A 17,759-nucleotide genomic window follows, 5' to 3' on the forward strand; every position below is an offset into this window, starting at 1 on the left:
GAAATTGCCGAACCGTTAATAGGAGTAGCCGAACACCAAATTTATGCTAAGCATTTATCTGGGCAGAAACAAAGATGAATTGCATATTATCCCAGGTCCATAAATACAGCAAAATGGAGGAGACTCAAAAGGCTACATGGTGTATGACTCTACTTATATAACATTATGAAAAAGACAAAAGTATAGGAACAGAAACAGGTCAGTGGTTGCCAGGGGCTGGGGTTGCAGGGAGGGCAGCACAAGGGAATCTGGGGGCCATGCAACTCTTCTGAACCTCTCGTGGTGGTAGTTACACAACTGTACAAGCTGGTTAAAACTCAGATTGCACATCAAAACTGTACACAAAGAAAAACCGTATGTAAATACATTAAATAGAATAAACAAAAAACGGAGGGGACAGATATATACATGTAGCTATTAGGCAAATGATCATTGGGATATCACAGAGGATTTACATGCGATTAACTCCATGAGAGAAAAAAAAAAAAAAAAAACCTCCATAGAAGTTACATTTAAATTGTACCTTAAACACCGATCAGAATTTTTTTTTCATGGCAATAAAGATTAGAGAACACTCTAGAATAAGAGGAATGTATTGAATACTTTTTACTCCATGTCCTGACTACAGCCCTTGTAGAATCTCCCTGTTCAAAGTGTGGTCCATAGACCAGGAGCATCAACATCACCCAAGAGCTTGTTAGAAATGCAGACTCCCAGCTCCACTCCCGCCCTCCTGCGGATCCACTGAGTTCATTTCTGCTTTTTAACAAGCTCCCCAGATGATTCATATGCACACTAAGGCCTAGAAGTACTGCTGTGGAGAATCTGCCCAGGTCTCAGCCCGTGGAAGAGCCCACACACACCACACAACAACCTCCCATATCACCACAACTGATTAGCCAGAGATGGCCACCTTATCGGAGACCAGGAAACCCACTGATTGGGCAGCAACCAATCAGCTATCTTGAGAATTTGGACTTTTCAAGGAACACAGATCATTCAAGCTGAAAGGGTAAGACAAACTAGGGTCGGAATAGGGTGACAGGGCAAGTCACAACTGAATTTCATTCCTGACGGCTCTCTGAGGAGTTCTCCCTTACTGGAACTCATTTGAGGGGCTTTTTGTGTGTTTGCTTGTTTGTTTTCATTTTTCCACCTATGAAATTTGACTGTGGAGTCCTGAACAGGGCCTGGCGTGTTTGAGATGTTCTCGGAGAGAAGGTTGCAAGGGAGGAGGAAAGCATCCAAACTCTGAAGGGATTTTCATATCATAGTGAGGAGGTCAAACCATATCCAGTGAGAAAGAAAGGAGCTACTGTGGCTGTTTAAGCAGTAGAGTAGCAAGACAGGCAGCTGGAGTTCCACGAAGGCAGTTCTGGAAACATCCGGAGAGCCAGAGCCAGAGCCAGAGCCAGAGATTAGGGCCGTGGAGGAGCCTGCTGTACTGCAGGCCAGTAAGAAACGAGAGGGTGAGCAATGATGGTGCGGGACCAGAGGGATGGACTCAGGAGATCCTCTGGAAGTAGACTTGGTAGGGTGTGGTGACTGGCTGAATGTAGGGTGCCAAGAGAAAAGTCTAGCATGGACCCTGTGGGGTGATATGGAGTAGGAGGCTCCAGAGACAGCAACGGCTGGACCATCAGGCCTCGTTTCCATTCCAGAAATCTTAAGGAAGTGAATGACTTAACGAGGAAAGCACTCATTCAGAGACTACAGTCCTATCCCTGTAATTTTAGGGGGCCTGCTTAGCTTGTCATGGCAAGTATGAATGAGGCAATTAACCTTATAACCACCAAAGGAAGTTGAGCTTCCTTGGCCTAGGCCTCTGGTATTCCTGATGCAGAGTGAAATCAAACTGAGTAAATCTGGCTCCTCTAAGCCTCTGTCCCAGCAGGAGGGAGGAAATCTCCATCTTTTGTTGAGTCATAAGGGAATCTGGTAGGCCTAGAATATTAGGGTGAAGGACTTCCATTGCTATTATCCTAGTTTTCTAAGCTCTTGTGGTCACTTAAAGGCTGTTCGCTCACATGCTTCCCAGAAAAGAAGGGTTCAAGTCCAGCCAGGCTGAGGGGCTCCCTAGATGAACTGGGTGGCCTCTCCTCTCTGAAGTTTGGCCACCCCCTCCACTGGGTACTGCTACAAGCAGGACAGATCCCTGCTACTACGAGGAGCGTGGTTAACCTCTTCACTCCCCACGTAGTCTCAGGACCAAAATCTCCCTGCTCTCCCTCCCCCTCCCTGGTCACCTGGCCTAGTCTACCCCCATAGGTGGAGGGGCAATCTACTGACACTTCTGCTTTGGTTCTGCAACCCGAATTCTCCAGATGTGGAGGTCCTAAAAGGCCAGCTAGCAGGTTAGAGAGGGGATGGCAAAGAGGTAGAGCAAACGTAAATGGCTCAATAATAATCCTGCCACTTTCCCATGTAATACTTTTCCTTGGATACCAGGAGGACATCTTATCCTGGATGTGGCCCCCATTGCCATCACACCCCCAGCCTCCCCTGAGTCAGCAGCATGCTCTGCACCACTCCCTCCACAGAGCCGATTGGTACCAGAGCAGCCACCTGATGGTGGGGAGGCTCTCCTCCTCGGGCAGGGCTGAACCACATCCTCTCCTGAGAATCTCACAGAGAACATAGAAGGTTTCTCTATATCAGCACTGGCCAATAGAAACACAATGCAAGCATTCATAGGGGCACATGGACCCCAGTGTTTACAGCAGCACTTTCAACAAGAACCAAATCATGGAAAGAGCCCAAATGTCATCAACTGATGAATGGATAAAGAAGGTGTGGTTTATATATACAATGGAATACTACTTGGCAATGAGAAAGAATGAAATCTTGCCATTTGCAACAACGTGGATGGAACTGGAGGGTGTTATGCTGAGTGAAATAAGTTAGTCAGGGAAGGACAGATTATTATATGTTTTCATTCATCTGTGGAACTTGAGAAACTTAACAGAAGACTGTGGGGGAAGGGAAAGGGGAAAAAATAGTTTCAAACAGAGAGAGACAAATCCATAAGAGACTCTCAAATATAGAGAACAAACTGAGGGTTGATGGGGGCAGGGGAGTGGAGAAAATGTGTGACGGGCATTGAGGAGGACACTTGTTGGGATGAGCACTGGGTGTTGTATGTAAACAATGGACCACAGGAATCTACCCCTGAAACCAAGAGCACACTTTACACACTGTACGTTAGCCAATTTGACAATAAATTATATTTTTTTAAAAAAAACATAATGCAAGCCACATATGTAATTTAAATTCTTCTAATTGTCATTTTAAAAAACTGTTTGTTTATTTTGAGAGAGAGAGAGAGAGAAAGTCACAAGCAGGGGAGGGGCAGAGAGAGGGAGAGAGAGAATCCCAAGCAGGCTCTGCGGACGTGGGACTCAATCCCATGAACCATGAGATCATGAACTGAGCCGAGATCAAGAGTCAGACTCTTAACCGACTGAGCCACCCAGGCACCCCTCTAATTATCTTTTTTTTTAAAGTAAAGAAACAAGTGCAATTTATTCTAATAATACATTGATCTAACTCATTATTTTGAAAACATTATCATTTCACATGCAATCACATAAAAAAGCATTAGCAAGGTATTTTGCTTTCTTTTTGCACAGTATTTGCTATGCAGTATATATTTTACACTTCCAGCATATCTCAGTCCAGACTACCTACATTTAAAATACTCAGGAAACAAAAAAGAAAAAGAAGAGAAAGTACTCAGAAACTGTAGCTTCTGAGTTGCTACCATATTGGGCAGCACAGGTTGAAACCAAGGAAGGTGGTTGAGCAAAGAGGTCATGATGTGGGGTCAGGCTATGTCGTACCATGAGCAAGACAGGTAAGAAAAAGCAGTGCAGCTGAGGGGAAACAATAGTAAATACAAATAATAACACATTTACACGGTGATTATGTAGTACAGGCATTGGTCTACTAAACTGGTTAGTTAGTTAATTACCTCATTAATACTCACAATGACACTATGAGGTCCATCTCATTATCATCCCGTTTTAGAGGTGGGGACAAGGAGTCACAGCATTTACACAACTTGTCAAAGATCGCACAGCTTTCAGGCTGTGGTAGATAGGGCTCCTTATCACAGCTTTGCCACCCACTACCTCTGGAACCTGATCTACAAAATAAAGATAACTGTAATTCTTGTACCCGTATCCCAAAGTTCTCCTGAAGTTTCACCGAAGAATAAATAATAAGCAGTTAGCCCTTAGCATGGGAAGGGCTTAAAACACATTTCGTTTGGGGAAACAGAAGCTGGCAGAGCTATGGAGATAACAGAGCCTATGCAGAGAGGAGGGGTCCCTGTGCCATGTGGCCCCTGACAGGTGAGAGAGAGAGAGAGTGATCACGAGAGAGCAAGAGGGAAAACAAGGACCAAAGCAGGAGCAAGGCAGAGCTCATCCCAGGCTCCTCTGGAGTCCAATCCCCATTCCAGCATGAAGAAAACCAAGCTGTGTACACCAGAAAAGTGAGAAAACATTGGGTTTTTGCTTGAATCTGCTCCAGTCGTTTCACACTAACAATTTAGCTGCACCTGATGTAACATGACTAAATCCTTACATTAACATCCCATGGCCCTGACTAGAATGATTATATTAGGAAATACGGGATCAGTCTCCTGGTGGGTTCTACAGTTACAAATTAGAAGCTTGTCCTTCTGCAAATCACTTAACTTCTCTGGGTCACCTCAGGTATAAAATAAGAGGCTTGAATTAAATAATCTCTTAGATTTCTTCCAGGTTGAGAATTACACATATTTTTAAAGTTTTATTTTAGCCATAAAGGTAGAAGAATGAGGTACTCTGAGAACACCTTGAGATGACGCGGTATGGCACGTAATTACGGACTGGCATATAAACACTACCTGCACGGACATGATCCTGCGTCACTACTGGTTTAGGAGTCAGCCTTAAAACGGTTTTGGCAAATGCCCATTGGGTCCTCAGAAAGGAGGGACCAGCGGGGCAACAGAGCTCACTATGCCAGTCCTGCCTCCGGGACCTTAACTCCAGCCGACACGTGGACATTCTGTCAGGCTCAGTCTCTAGAAATAGAGCCAGTGCCTTCGGTCACTCATAAATTCATGCCCTGGTCATGAATTTCCATTGAAATGGACTGGTGTTTTTACATAGATATTGGCTATTCTAGTGTCATTATTGTAGTGAGCATTTTAATATTTACCTAGATAATTTTTTTAAGCCTACAGATTTCTGGAGTGCTGGGACAACGTGTGTAAGAAAAGAGAAAGATTCTCATTTTCTTCAAACTCTAATTTACTTAAGAAATGGGGACTCAATGTGCATTTCTGTACATTTAGCGGGCTTGGGCTTGGTGACTTTTGCTTCACTCTCCAGACTATGGTTCACTTTGTTCCATTAAAAAAAAAAAAAAAGGATGGCATAGTGCTCCTTTTTCTATCCAATTATCCTCTCCTCCATTCTCCCTATTAAAGAACAATACAGACAAAGAGGCCATTAAAGCTAATCGCTATTTGAATGCTTATTATTTGCAAAGCAATACCTAAGACCATCTGTGATGCAACAAAGAATCAGCAGGATCTCTTCTCACTTCTAGAAGGTTAATGTTTTACTGGGGGCGAGGCAGTAAGATGGAGAAGAAAGAGCTCTGGAGGCAGACAGCCAGTTTTGTCACCTTAGGTTAATTAATGTTGGTGAGCTTCATGTCTCCCATCTGTACAATGGGCACACTGTTAGATTGCTCACAAGAATGTTGCAAGGACCAGATGTGCTAGCACAGGGATGCACAGAAGTCAGTGCAAGCTGTTGTCGGAAAGGAGATAAAGCCAGGCTACCAGAACTGAGAGCAGAGAGGGGTAGTTCAACTAGAAGCAAGAAGAGATGGTTGCTCTTAGAGGTGAGGTGGGGTTTGGATAGAGAGGGGTAACAGAACATTCCAAGCAGGAAGGATAGCTTGAAGAAAGGTATTGAAAGTGGAAGGGGCAGATGGGATGGTGTTTGCGGTCAATATCCAGAAATAGAATAAGGGGCACCTGATATAGGGTGATAGAGACAGGGATGTTGACGAGAGTAGATGGAAGCAAAAGGAAGAATCAGAAAGATTTAGAGATTGTACGGAGGCCAAAGAGGTTTAAAAATAAGAAAGAAAAAAGATCGGTATTTAGAAAGCCTGAGCGAATAATATAACTGACATCCACCTGATGAAAGAGGGAAGTTTATGGTGTTCAATTTTAGATATGCTGAGGACGCCCTCAGCACTCATTTACTCCTTCAGCCAGCCTTTAAGTAAATGCCTATCAAGTGCAGGCCATGTGCGCGGGGCTGGGGATACGAAGATGAGTAACACAGAGTGTCGGGCTGACAATGGAGACTAAGGTGTCAGCAGATAATCACAGAACAATGGGATAAACGATTAGGGGAGAGATGATCACATATTTATTACGGCAGTATAGAAAAAAAAGTATCAGGGGATCCAAATTTCCTTTTCCCTTTCAAAAAACCCAAACGTTCACATCTTGCAACTGGATGCCAGAAATTAGTCTCAAAGCCCGTATGGAAATAATTCAGGGGATTTCTAACATATATCATGGTCTTGTAGCATCTTTTTAGGATCTGACTCCATGGGCACTCTTTATCCTCATGGGACTTGGGCTTTGTGGTGCTCTTTCCTACCAACCTAGTTCTAAACTCCTGGAGGGTAGGAATCATCTTCAAATTGCTTAGCTGCCATGCAGAGCACAATACCATGCTCACTGTAAGTCAGCTGTTAAGTAGTCTAGCATGTCCTTTATTTTAATCATCCTTCTTCCAATTTTCCCAGGGAAGTAGGAATAATAGCTGCCATTTATTGAGCTCTTGCCACGTGCCAGGCACACACCTGACACTTTACTTGTACAAACTCATCTGGGCCTCGCAACGACTCTACAGAATATGCACGAATATCCTCTCCATGTTACAGATGAGGAACCTGAGACGCAGAGAGATTTAAGTAACCTGCCCGATGTGACATTGCTAATAAGTGAAGGAGCTGAGTTGTACAGCACAGCGGAGGAGCTCTGGAGTCTGGGCTCCTTTTTTCCAAGCATTTATTGTATTACTAATAGAAGATAGTTTTGTTTTTTTTTTAGAGAGAGAGAGAGAGAGAGAGAGAGAGAGAGAGAGAGAGACAGCACACGCACGTGCAAGCGGTCCGGGGCAGGGGTTGGGGGAGAGACGGAGAGAGGGAATCCTAAGCAGGCTCCACACTCAGCACAGAGACTAATGCAGGGCTCGATCCCACCACCCTGGGATCATGACCCGAGCTGAAATCAAGAGTTGGTTGCTCAACCGACTGAGCCACCCAGGCGCTGCTGGAGCCTGTGCTCCTAACCCCTGTGCTATTACATCTGCCATCAGATGTTCATGAGAGCTAAGCATGCGGAGGGAGCGGCTTGCGCTGGTTCTGGAGGGCAAATGAAGGATGGGAGGCAAGACTTCCATTCCCTATTTCTAGGACCAGGGTTTGGAAGTCCACTCTGAGTGAGTAAGCAGCCTAATTAGAACTTCTCACTGAAGACCTCGCATATTAACACTGCAAACCTACCATAGACAGGCAAACCATTCTTTCAAGGCATGCAAGGAAAAGCCACTGCAGTGGAACTGGACTTCAGGGGTCCTCCATACTGAACTCTGCCAGATGCCTTTACTCCCTTCCAGCTACAGCAGATCTTCTCAAATTGGGGAGCATTTAAAGATTCTAAGGATGGGGGCACCTGGTTCATGAGATTGAGTCCCATGTAGGCTCTGTGCTAGGGTGAGATAGGGTAGAGTCTGCTTGGGATTCTCTCTCTCCTTCTCTTTCTCAAAATAAATAAATAAACAAAGTAAAATAAAATAAAATAAAAATGAAATGAAATGAAATAGAATGGAATGGAATGGAATAAAATAAAATAAAATAAAATAAAATAAAATAAAATAAAATAAAATAAAAGAACATAGCATTATGTTTGAGTACCTAAACACCACCTTTCATTTTCTCACCCCCTATAATGCCCCTTCATCTCCCATCATGGAAGCAGTCACAGCAGAGTTTATTCTCCTTCATAGAAGGGATCCAAACCTCTTACCATTTTTGCATCAAAAAGAAGCAAATTATTTGTTTAGCCCCACCCCTCCCACCTTGGCAATGGAGAATACCAAATCCTTGAATGTGAAAGACTTCACCAAATTTTTTATTTTTATTTATTTATTTTTTTTACCTGCTTTTTAGATATTTTTCAAGGCAGCTGCAAAGACCGAACTCCAAGTGTGATTCTCTGGTTCACTTTTATAGATCATTTCTGCAGGACAAACTCCTTCTTTTGGTTTATGACCCTCGACTCCACAGCTGGGTCTGCGTTCCTCCCACACCACCTGTAGTTCTGTCACAATCTGTTACCACTGCTCTTTGTTCTACTAAACAGACACCTAACAGTGACAGGCCTCATTCACTGGCCTCCTGATAAAGAGCCACAGAAGTCAGCCTCTTGGCCCCTCAATACTACCCCAGAACTTACTCCTGGGAATCTGACTACCCAGCGTCATTACTGAATTATTGAGGTCCTCTGCACACGCCTCTAACACACGAGGGTGGCCCCCATCTTGGTGAGTTTGAGGCATTTCAGAGAAATGCACTCTGCCTCCCACCATACGGCCGTCTAGGAAAGCAGGAGAGAGAAACAGCAGACTTCCTGATTCCCAGACCCGGGCTTCATTCTTCCTTCACATAAAAATGCTGTGGTAAAGTGAGCAAAATCCACGTGACAACAGCACCCTTAAAAATGTAAGGAAAGGTCGGGGCGCCTGGGTGGCGCAGTCGGTTAAGCGTCCGACTTCAGCCAGGTCACGATCTCGCGGTCCGTGAGTTCGAGCCCCGCGTCAGGCTCTGGGCTGATGGCTCAAAGTCTGGAGCCTGTTTCCGATTCTGTGTCTCCCTCTCTCTCTGCCCCTCCCCCGTTCATGCTCTGTCTCTCTCTGTCGCAAAAATAAATAAACGTTGAAAAAAAAAAAAATTTTAAAAAAAAAATGTAAGGAAAGGTCTACTGTAGGCCCAGCCACTAACACCACTTTCACCCCCTCGTGTCACTCCGCCTCGGGCTGGTGTATTTGCTTACCCCATGATTTGAAGGAACAGCGAGTTTTTGTTAGCATCACTGTTATTCCTGCCACAGAAGTCCCTGTATTTCCCTCCCAAAGCCAGATTTGCACCCATATTACTGAAGGATCTATAGTTAAGTAGAAAATATTATTTGAACACAGTTTAAATGTAAACAAAATTTAAATATGGCAGGCCCTTAATGTTTTGCCCTTCTATGTCATGTGTATAGATAGAACACAATTTGAGATATATAAGAAATAGAACAGTTTCAAGTAGGGTATACTCTATGTAGCCAAATTCTTTAAAATTACATATATTATTGTATCATATAAACACATCATTTAGAAAAAAGCTCTACCACATGTGTTATTATTTTATTTCTGTGGAGTTCGGAATGTTTTAGACCCATTAAAAATGGATGATTGGCTCAGTCTCTGAGCTTCCTAGCAGCTAGGTAAAAAAGGTAAATATAATCAATTGCCTGTTTCTTATCTTTATAGACCATAGGGGGAAAAATGGGCTAAAATAACACAAGGACAGGAAGAAGAATTGTAAACGGTCTGAGTGACTTCCCCTAAAGGACACTCATTGTCTACTCCATCATGTCACCTGGACAGGGGTTTCCTGTGGCTTCTTCTCTCCAGGGCTATGGGAGGAAGGTGTAGCAGGCATGCGACTGTGGCCTGTGGGTGACCAGCCACCGGGAGGAGCAGGCAGATGACTGCATGACAAAATAATGATGAAAAACGATCTTGACAGGCTAGAGCAATGAGCTGAATCTAACAAGATGAAATTAAACAAGGACAAATGTGAAGTGCTTTTCTTAGGTCAGAAAAAAACCAATGGCATAAACCCAAGATGGAGAAGATATGGCTCACCAGCAGGCATTAAAAAAAAAAAAAACAACTAAAAACAAAAACAACAAGAAACCACGTTAGAGCTCTTAGCTGAAAAGTCACTAAAAAATAAAACAGCCAAAATAAAAATTTTAGTGCAATTTTGTCTCCCAAACAAGGAGCATAATTGTTCCATTATATTCTGAGATTTTAGTCTACATTGGGAATTAGATTCTGGGCACCCTGTTTTATTTTTGTGGAAGATGACTACATCCCAGCATTAAAAACAAGTTTGGCGGGGCGCCTGGGTGGAGCAGTCGGTTAAGCGTCCGACTTCAGCCAGGTCACGATCTCGCGGTCCGGGAGTTCGAGCCTCGCGTCAGGCTCTGGGCTGATGGCTCGGAGCCTGGAGCCTGTTTCCGATTCTGTGTCTCCCTCTCTCTCTGCCCCTCCCCCGCTAATGCTCTGTCTCTCTCTGTCCCAAAAATAAATAAATGTTGAAAAAAAAATAATAAAAAAAAAATAATAATAAAAACAAGTTTGGAAACAGCGAAGTAATCATCAATAATATCCTGCGCCTAACACACAGCTTGCATGTTATTTCTCAGGTTGACTGCTCACTTTAAAATGAGTACGCAGGAGAAAAAGAAATAAAACAGAAGAAACATATACAACATGGAGTGCATTTGGAAGAAAGTGCCAGAGTGGTTTGTCGACTCTGAACCGCACATTTCTGAAGAGAGGCTGAACAGACAGGGAGATTCAACTTGCGGGGAGAAGGTTCATAATAACTGTCTTCAAATAGCTGAAAGGTTTACAAGAATGCCCAAGGTGAATTTAAGGGCTATAAAGGAGAATAACATTTGTAAAAAATCTTCCATTTTTAAAGTGCCTTCTTTAAAAAAAAAAGAAAAAGAAAGAAAAAGATTTTACCATCACATTAGGTTTGGAAGGTGTTATTGCTTTGTTACTGGTAATATTTCCGTTTTCATACATTAGGATATTTTGGATTAAAAAGCTGAAATGAGGGGGGCGCCTGGGTGGCTCAGTCGGTTAAGCGGCCGACTTCAGCTCAGGTCATGATCTCTCGGTCCGTGAGTTCGCGCCTCACGTCGGGCTCTGTGCTGACAGCTCAGAGCCTGGAGCCTGTTTCAGATTCTGTCTCCCCCTCTCTGACCCTCCCTTGTTCATGCTCTGTCTCTCCCTGTCTCAAAAATAAATAAAACGTTAAAAAAAAAAAAAAAAAAAAGCTGAAATGAGGGTTGCCTGGGTGGCTCAGTCGGTTAAGCATCCAACTTCGGCTCAGGTCATGATCTCGTAGCTTGTGAGTTTGAGCCCCGCATCTGGCTCTGTGCTGACAGCTCAGAGCCTGGAGCCTGCTTCACGGATTCTGTGTCTCCCTCTCTCTCTGCCCCTCCCCTGCTTGCACTCTGTCTCTGTTTCTCTCTCAAAAATAAATAAACATTGAAAAAAAATTTTTAATGTGAAATGATGTGAGCAAGATCATGCAGCCAGTAAGTGGCAGGGCTGGGACACAACCAATTTGCTCAAGCTACAGTGAGACACATTTAAATTCAACAGTACGTGGAAAAATATCTTCCTCTGAGTCATATCTGTACTAAGTACAAATCTCTATATTTCCCCATATATTAATGAAGGGGAATTAATGAAGTAATGAAGTGTATATTAATGCAGTAATGAAAGACAAGTATTTTAAGAACTAGCCACAGTAGTGGCTTTCAAATTTTTTGACCACACTCTCTAGTAAAAGATAAATTTTATGTCACCACCAAGGGCATACACAACCAAGAATAAAATGGAAACAGAAGCTCACACAATAATACTAATAATTCCTGTAAGTGGTGCACTTTGACTTTTCTCTATTTTACTTTTTTAAACTACTGGTCTTTATCCACTAAATCCCCCATCATGTGGAACTCGAAACACTGACGTAGATTTGGTGGGAAAACCAAGAATTCCTTCCAACATTGGGATTCAGTAATTCTGGGTCTCCCCAAGCTGTGTTATATACTTAAAGCAAAAAAAAAAAAAACAAAACCCAAACCCTAAACTGAAGTGATTTTTTTGTTTCCAGTTTATTGCTTTTACTCTTATCCCAGCTCCTTGGGCTTTCTCACTCTTGATTCTATTTCTGGCATTATCTCTCCCCACCTACACTACACCACCTGAAAACTCTTTCTTTTCCCTTTACCTGAGTAATTGATGAAAATATTAAACTGTATAGAAGCAAGAACAGATTGTAACATAAGCACAGTTGTTCCCACACGGCTGTGTTTATGTACACATACATCCCTCTTCATTTCCAGGAATCAGTCGCACATCCTCTGATCATATTAACAACTACTCTACTTTATTTTTGTCCACAAGGCTGAGAAGTGGTGTTCCACGCGTTAAGACGAAGAGAGGCCGCTACTAGGATAGGGGGTGGTTGGTCCCGAGCATTAAATGAGGTGATGTATGCTGAGCGCTTTAGACAACATGTGGCACGAGGAAACTGCTCAGTAGTTGTTAGCCAGGACGACACTGATGGTGACGGTGAGGACACGACAATTATATTCCTGTAGTTCAGTAGTTTAGAAACTCTGCTGATTAAATATTATGTGGTCTTGAGAGGACTTGTTCAAGCGAATCTGTCCTGCCTTCTAAAAAAAAAAAAAAAAAATCACCTTTTTTTTCTAAGCCTTGTTCTAATTTTTTGAGTAGTGCAAGGTTTTAACATCTTTACTGGCCTACTGTTTCCCTATCCTTTATTCCTCCTTTTTTTAAGCCAGAGCGCGTGTTCATCTCTCATTTCTTGAGTCTCAAAGGCTCCTCACGGCATTTCCACGGTGTTGTCAGCAAGCTGTCTTGTGCATCGGCCTCTGCATCGGGCGCCACTGGAGACTTGAGTCGACTTAAGAGGGCCCACAGTCTTCGGTGTTTGTGTGGACTCTGTTTCTCTCCCAGCAAGGTTTTCAGTTTGGAGATTACTCCTTTTGAAGAGCAAAGAAAGGTGGGGCGCCCGGGTGGCTCAGTCGGTTAAGCATCCGACTTTGGTGCAGGTCACGATCTCACCGTTTGCGAGTTCGAGCCCCGCACCTGGCTCTCTGTGCTTCAGATCCTCTGTCTCCCTCTGCCCCTCCCTGGCTTGTGCACGCTCTCTCTCAAAAGAAATAAACATTGAAAAAAAGAATAAAGGAAGGAAATAAGGCCCAATCAGCCTGGTCTTCTAGCCACCTGTTAATGCCATGCTGTCCTCATTAACAAGCGGGCCTGTCATTTCGTTGTTCACTTTATTCTAAAAAGCCTCCTTTCATTTGGGGGTTCGGGCTTCTTGACACATTCAGGTGATGGTTTAAAGTCCCTGGAGCCAGCCTGAGGGGCTTAAATCCCACCCCTGCCCCTTACTAGCTGGGGGATGTTGAGCAAGTTCCTTTTGGTGCTTAGATTTCCCCATTTGCAGAAGGATTAATGTCTTTTTCGTGGGGTTGTTGGGAAAAATTAAGAGTTGTAAAGAGCTTAGAACAGCGGCCAGCAGAAAGCCAGCCTTGAATACCTACTGGCTGTTCCATATTTTTATATGGAACTCTCTGAAGGCGCTGGCCTTTACTTTCTCTTTAGAGTCTGTGTATAGAAGGAGACTTTAGAAAGGTTCCTGGGCGCTTGGGTGGCTCAGTCGCTTAGGCGTCCAACTCTTGATCTTGGCTAAGGTCGTGATCTCACGGTTCATGAGATCGAGCCCCGGGCTGGGCTCTGTGCCGACAGCGTGGAGCCGGTTTGGGATTCTCTCTCTGCTCCTCCCCGACTCTTGCGTGCACTCGTGCATGTACACTCTCTCTCTCTCTCTCGAAATAAATACACTTAAAAAAATAAAAAGTAAAAGGTTTCTAAATGTCTAGAGTCTCTTCCCACAGGTGACATTTTCTCTGAACTTTTTGGCATCTACTTTCATAAAGGCCGGGAGATGTGTCTGACTACATTCAACATTTATTTTATTCCGTGGTACACATACCAGGGTGGCAAAGTCATTTCTCCTCCAATTTCCCATCACTTCCCTGTTGGTGCCTTTCCTCCTTACAGGTCCAGTATCAGCCTTCCCTGGTATGTCTTCTAATTTCTAAGCAATGGAACCATCAGCAGGGCAAGTCAAGATGTGTGAGATGGTCTCTTTGTGGCAGGATGAACCTCCAGTGGACGTTAAGGTCCCCGTTGCACTGTAACTTGCCTCCTTGCCAGTGTTTCAAAACTTTCAAGTAATAATAATACTGATACCGAGTATTATACTCAGTATATGATACTGAGTATAATACTGGCCTGATACTGAGTGTGCTAAGTATACTTAAGGACAGTGATGGGTTCCAGGGAGGGTGGTCGGGTGGCCTGGAAGGCCTCACTCTTGACACGGCACCAAATTATTTGTCTTCATTAGACACCTGAGCAAATGAGCCTGGGACAAAGGACAACGGATCCAGCCAGAACTGTGCCAGGGAGGGAAGGGTGACTGAGGTCACACACAGCCTGTCGCCATCTCTCTTATGTACGTCCTGTGCCTGACGATGCGGCTTCTAACATGAAGACACAGCGGAGGGCTGCTGGCAAACAGCCTGTCATGTAGTCATTAGGAACAGGGACACTCCAGAGAGAAAAACAAATTCTAAGAGACAGGCATCTCAAGAAAAGCAAGACTCTGCAAACTGCAGACACCAGCCAAGGGGCGGGTTTCACCTGGGCCCGTGTGTAAAGGGCTGCTGGCTGCCTACTGATCTTTCCTGTCATACCTGGGCAAGAGTGACAACAAATCACTGTCAGCCACCCCATCTCTGAATGCAGAGGACGGCAGTCCATGAGCACACCTGGGGACCTTCCTACTTAGATTACCGGGAGGATGAAGAGAAGAGAAAATTGATTTATCGATGCCATGCACCCTGGACGGAATCAACAGACAGGGGGGTTTGACATTTAAGACCCCGATCAAATAGCAGTGGGAACTGCTAGTCTGGTGGCAGCGACTCCCCGAGTGACCTGGGGCAAGTCACTTTACTTCTTTGCTTCGGGGCTCCACATCTGGAAAAAAGGGGACTGCCTTGTTCAGTGACCACAAGGGGAGACTGTGGGGCTCAGCTCAGGTGGCTAATGAAATCCAGGCGGGGCTTGGCCCCCTTGTGGGTGCTCTGCTGGGGCAGTCCCAGCATCTTAGAGATCCGCCAGAGGGTGTGAAGCGAACTCTGCCACGCTCCAACACGAGGTCCTACTAACAGGCCGTCTTTGAACAAGATGGACGGCACATTCACCCTCTCGGGATAGATTTGTGCTTGTAAATACTTCCAAATACACTGGAAAGGGAGCACCACACAAACCTAACAGAAGAAAAGTGGTAAGGGTCAACTGGTGTTAGAGGAGTATACCCCTGTGCCTCTGAAATGGTTTACAGAGCCCGGTTCTGATGCACGCGAAAGACTCCAAGCCCATCTCCCCACAGTATGTGGCTTGAGGTAATGCTTACCTGCTCTATGTGAAGGTTGTTCTCACCTTCTGCATTTTTGTTTTAAGTTCAGGAACACGTTAGCTGGGAATTTCTAAGTTGTCCTGCAACCACAAAAACCAGAGCAATCTATCCAGACCCAGCTTCTGAAACCATGGAAGGAACCAATCACTAGTTCTCTTTGGAATCTAACGAAGAGGTAGTGAAAGCCCCAGGAACATGGGTTCCTCAATCACACTGTTAGCAGACGAAGGATTCTTTTTTCATGAGGAATAAACTTTGAGACTATGCAGTTTGGGATTTGGGTATACTTCGTTTCTGTGAGAGAGATTTATAATGCAAAGGGTACAGTTAACATGCTGTGATAGTTGATTTCATGTGTCAACTGGGCTAGGCCATGGTACCGAGATATTTGGTCAAACATTCTAAATGTTTTTGTGAAGGTGTTTTTTAGATGAGATGCATTTAAATCAGTAGACTTTGAGTAAAGCAGATTACCTTCCATAATGTGGGTGGGTGTCACCCAATTGGCTGAAGACCTTAACAGAAAAGGACTGACCTCCCCCAGAAGGGGAATCTGCCAGCAGACTGTCTCTGGTGCAGCTCTTCTCCAGGTCCCCAGCCTAAAAGCCAACCCTGTGAATTTTGGGTTTGTCAGTCCCCACAATCACATGAGCCAACTCTTTAAAATAACTCTCTTTCTCTGCGTATGTGTATATATCTATACACACACACATCTACATACACAACCTATTAGTTCTGACTCTCTGGAGAATCCTAACACACACACTGTGGTAAATACTGCCATTGCTCACCAACATTTCCAGTTTTCTCTCCTGGGTCTGTAAAACAAAAATTACACTTTCCAGGAAACTTAGAGTAAACCACGATCATGTTACTTGCTTTGGCTAACAAGATGGAGGGAAAGTGATGGGGGGGGGGGTCACCACCGGTGAAAGCATTTAAGAGCCAGTATGATTGCTTATGCCCCTCCCCTGTAGCACCGAACCTCAGTCCCACCGAGATGGTAGAAACAAGAGTCAGAGCCCCCAGGTGACCACGATGAGCGGAATCCCACCGGCTGGCCCCTGTGGACGTGGAGCATGAGTGAGCATCATTTGTTGTTTCAAACCACCGAGATCTGGGGGTTGTTTATGATTGATACACCACTTGGGAAAAAAAAAAAAAAAAAAGTTGTCCTGGTGATTTGTACTTACTGACTGAACCCTTTCAAGCCCCTGTCAAGAAGTGATAAATTATTGAAGCATAGCATAAAGTGTTTTCTTTTTGGTGTGCACACAGTAAAACCCTGTGAAATGTTCCTGTTCACCTTTCCTCAGTTATTAAAAAATAATTGTTTCCAATTACTCTGATCTTTAAAATAAAGCAAGACAAAATGCCACATACACTTCCCCGGAACTGGCACCACCCCTTTCCTCCCTCCTTCCCTCTCCTGCCCCCCACAACATCCTTCAACCAGGCAATTGTTTGAAATCACACGACTGGCTCCTGGAACAGGAATGCTGTTCAGCTTGGGGAGGGAGAGAGGAGGAAGGCCAATACAACGTCCACACAATTGTCTGGTATTCATTCAACCTCAGTGCCCAGATACATGTGTTGTTCCTAGAGACCGCATAAACTGCTCAGAGAATAAAGCGGGGTTGTGGAAATCTCATTAATAAACTGTGAAAACCCTCTCAGCAGGAGTCACATAATGCAGAGGGGGCCGCCTTGTGCCAAGCAACGTGAATGCTTGGTGCTCTGCTCCTGGACAACATCACACTCCCACACAGCTTGGATCTGAGAGAAAGGCTTCCCAGGAGCCCCTCCCCAGCGGGGGTGAGGAGAAATTCTCCCCCAATCACGGTGAAGCAACTGGAACCTGAGTAAGTTTACAAACTCCAGGCTTTGCTTTAATGGAAACCACTGCCAGACAGACATATGTACGTGACTGGCTCCTCCCCTGCTGTGTTTCATAAAAATTAGAGAAGGACACTGATGCCAATGCTCCTGAAAGAAGGCGAGAAAACCTAACAAGTCTAACTGCACAGGAGGTGCAAGGTGACTGCAGACAGACCTGGCTTAACTGGGGTGCTTTTTGCTAACTGGAGTTTGGGTCTCCCCCGCAACTCCATTCAGATTCCCACTGCTGTTGCGGATCCCCAGCTCTACTTTCTATCCAGGTGACAGAATCAGAGGCTGAACTTCTGACTTCACAAACCCTTCTCGGCCTCCGACTGAAACCGGAGGCCTCTGTCGAACATTTCCACTCACGCATTTTGTGTGGCAAATCGAAGGCGATGGGCTAAAGAAGGACGTCT

The sequence above is a fragment of the Puma concolor genome, chromosome B1, assembly GCF_028749965.1.
Source record: "Puma concolor isolate L17-30 chromosome B1, mPumCon1.1.hap2, whole genome shotgun sequence".
NCBI lineage: Eukaryota > Metazoa > Chordata > Mammalia > Carnivora > Felidae > Puma > Puma concolor.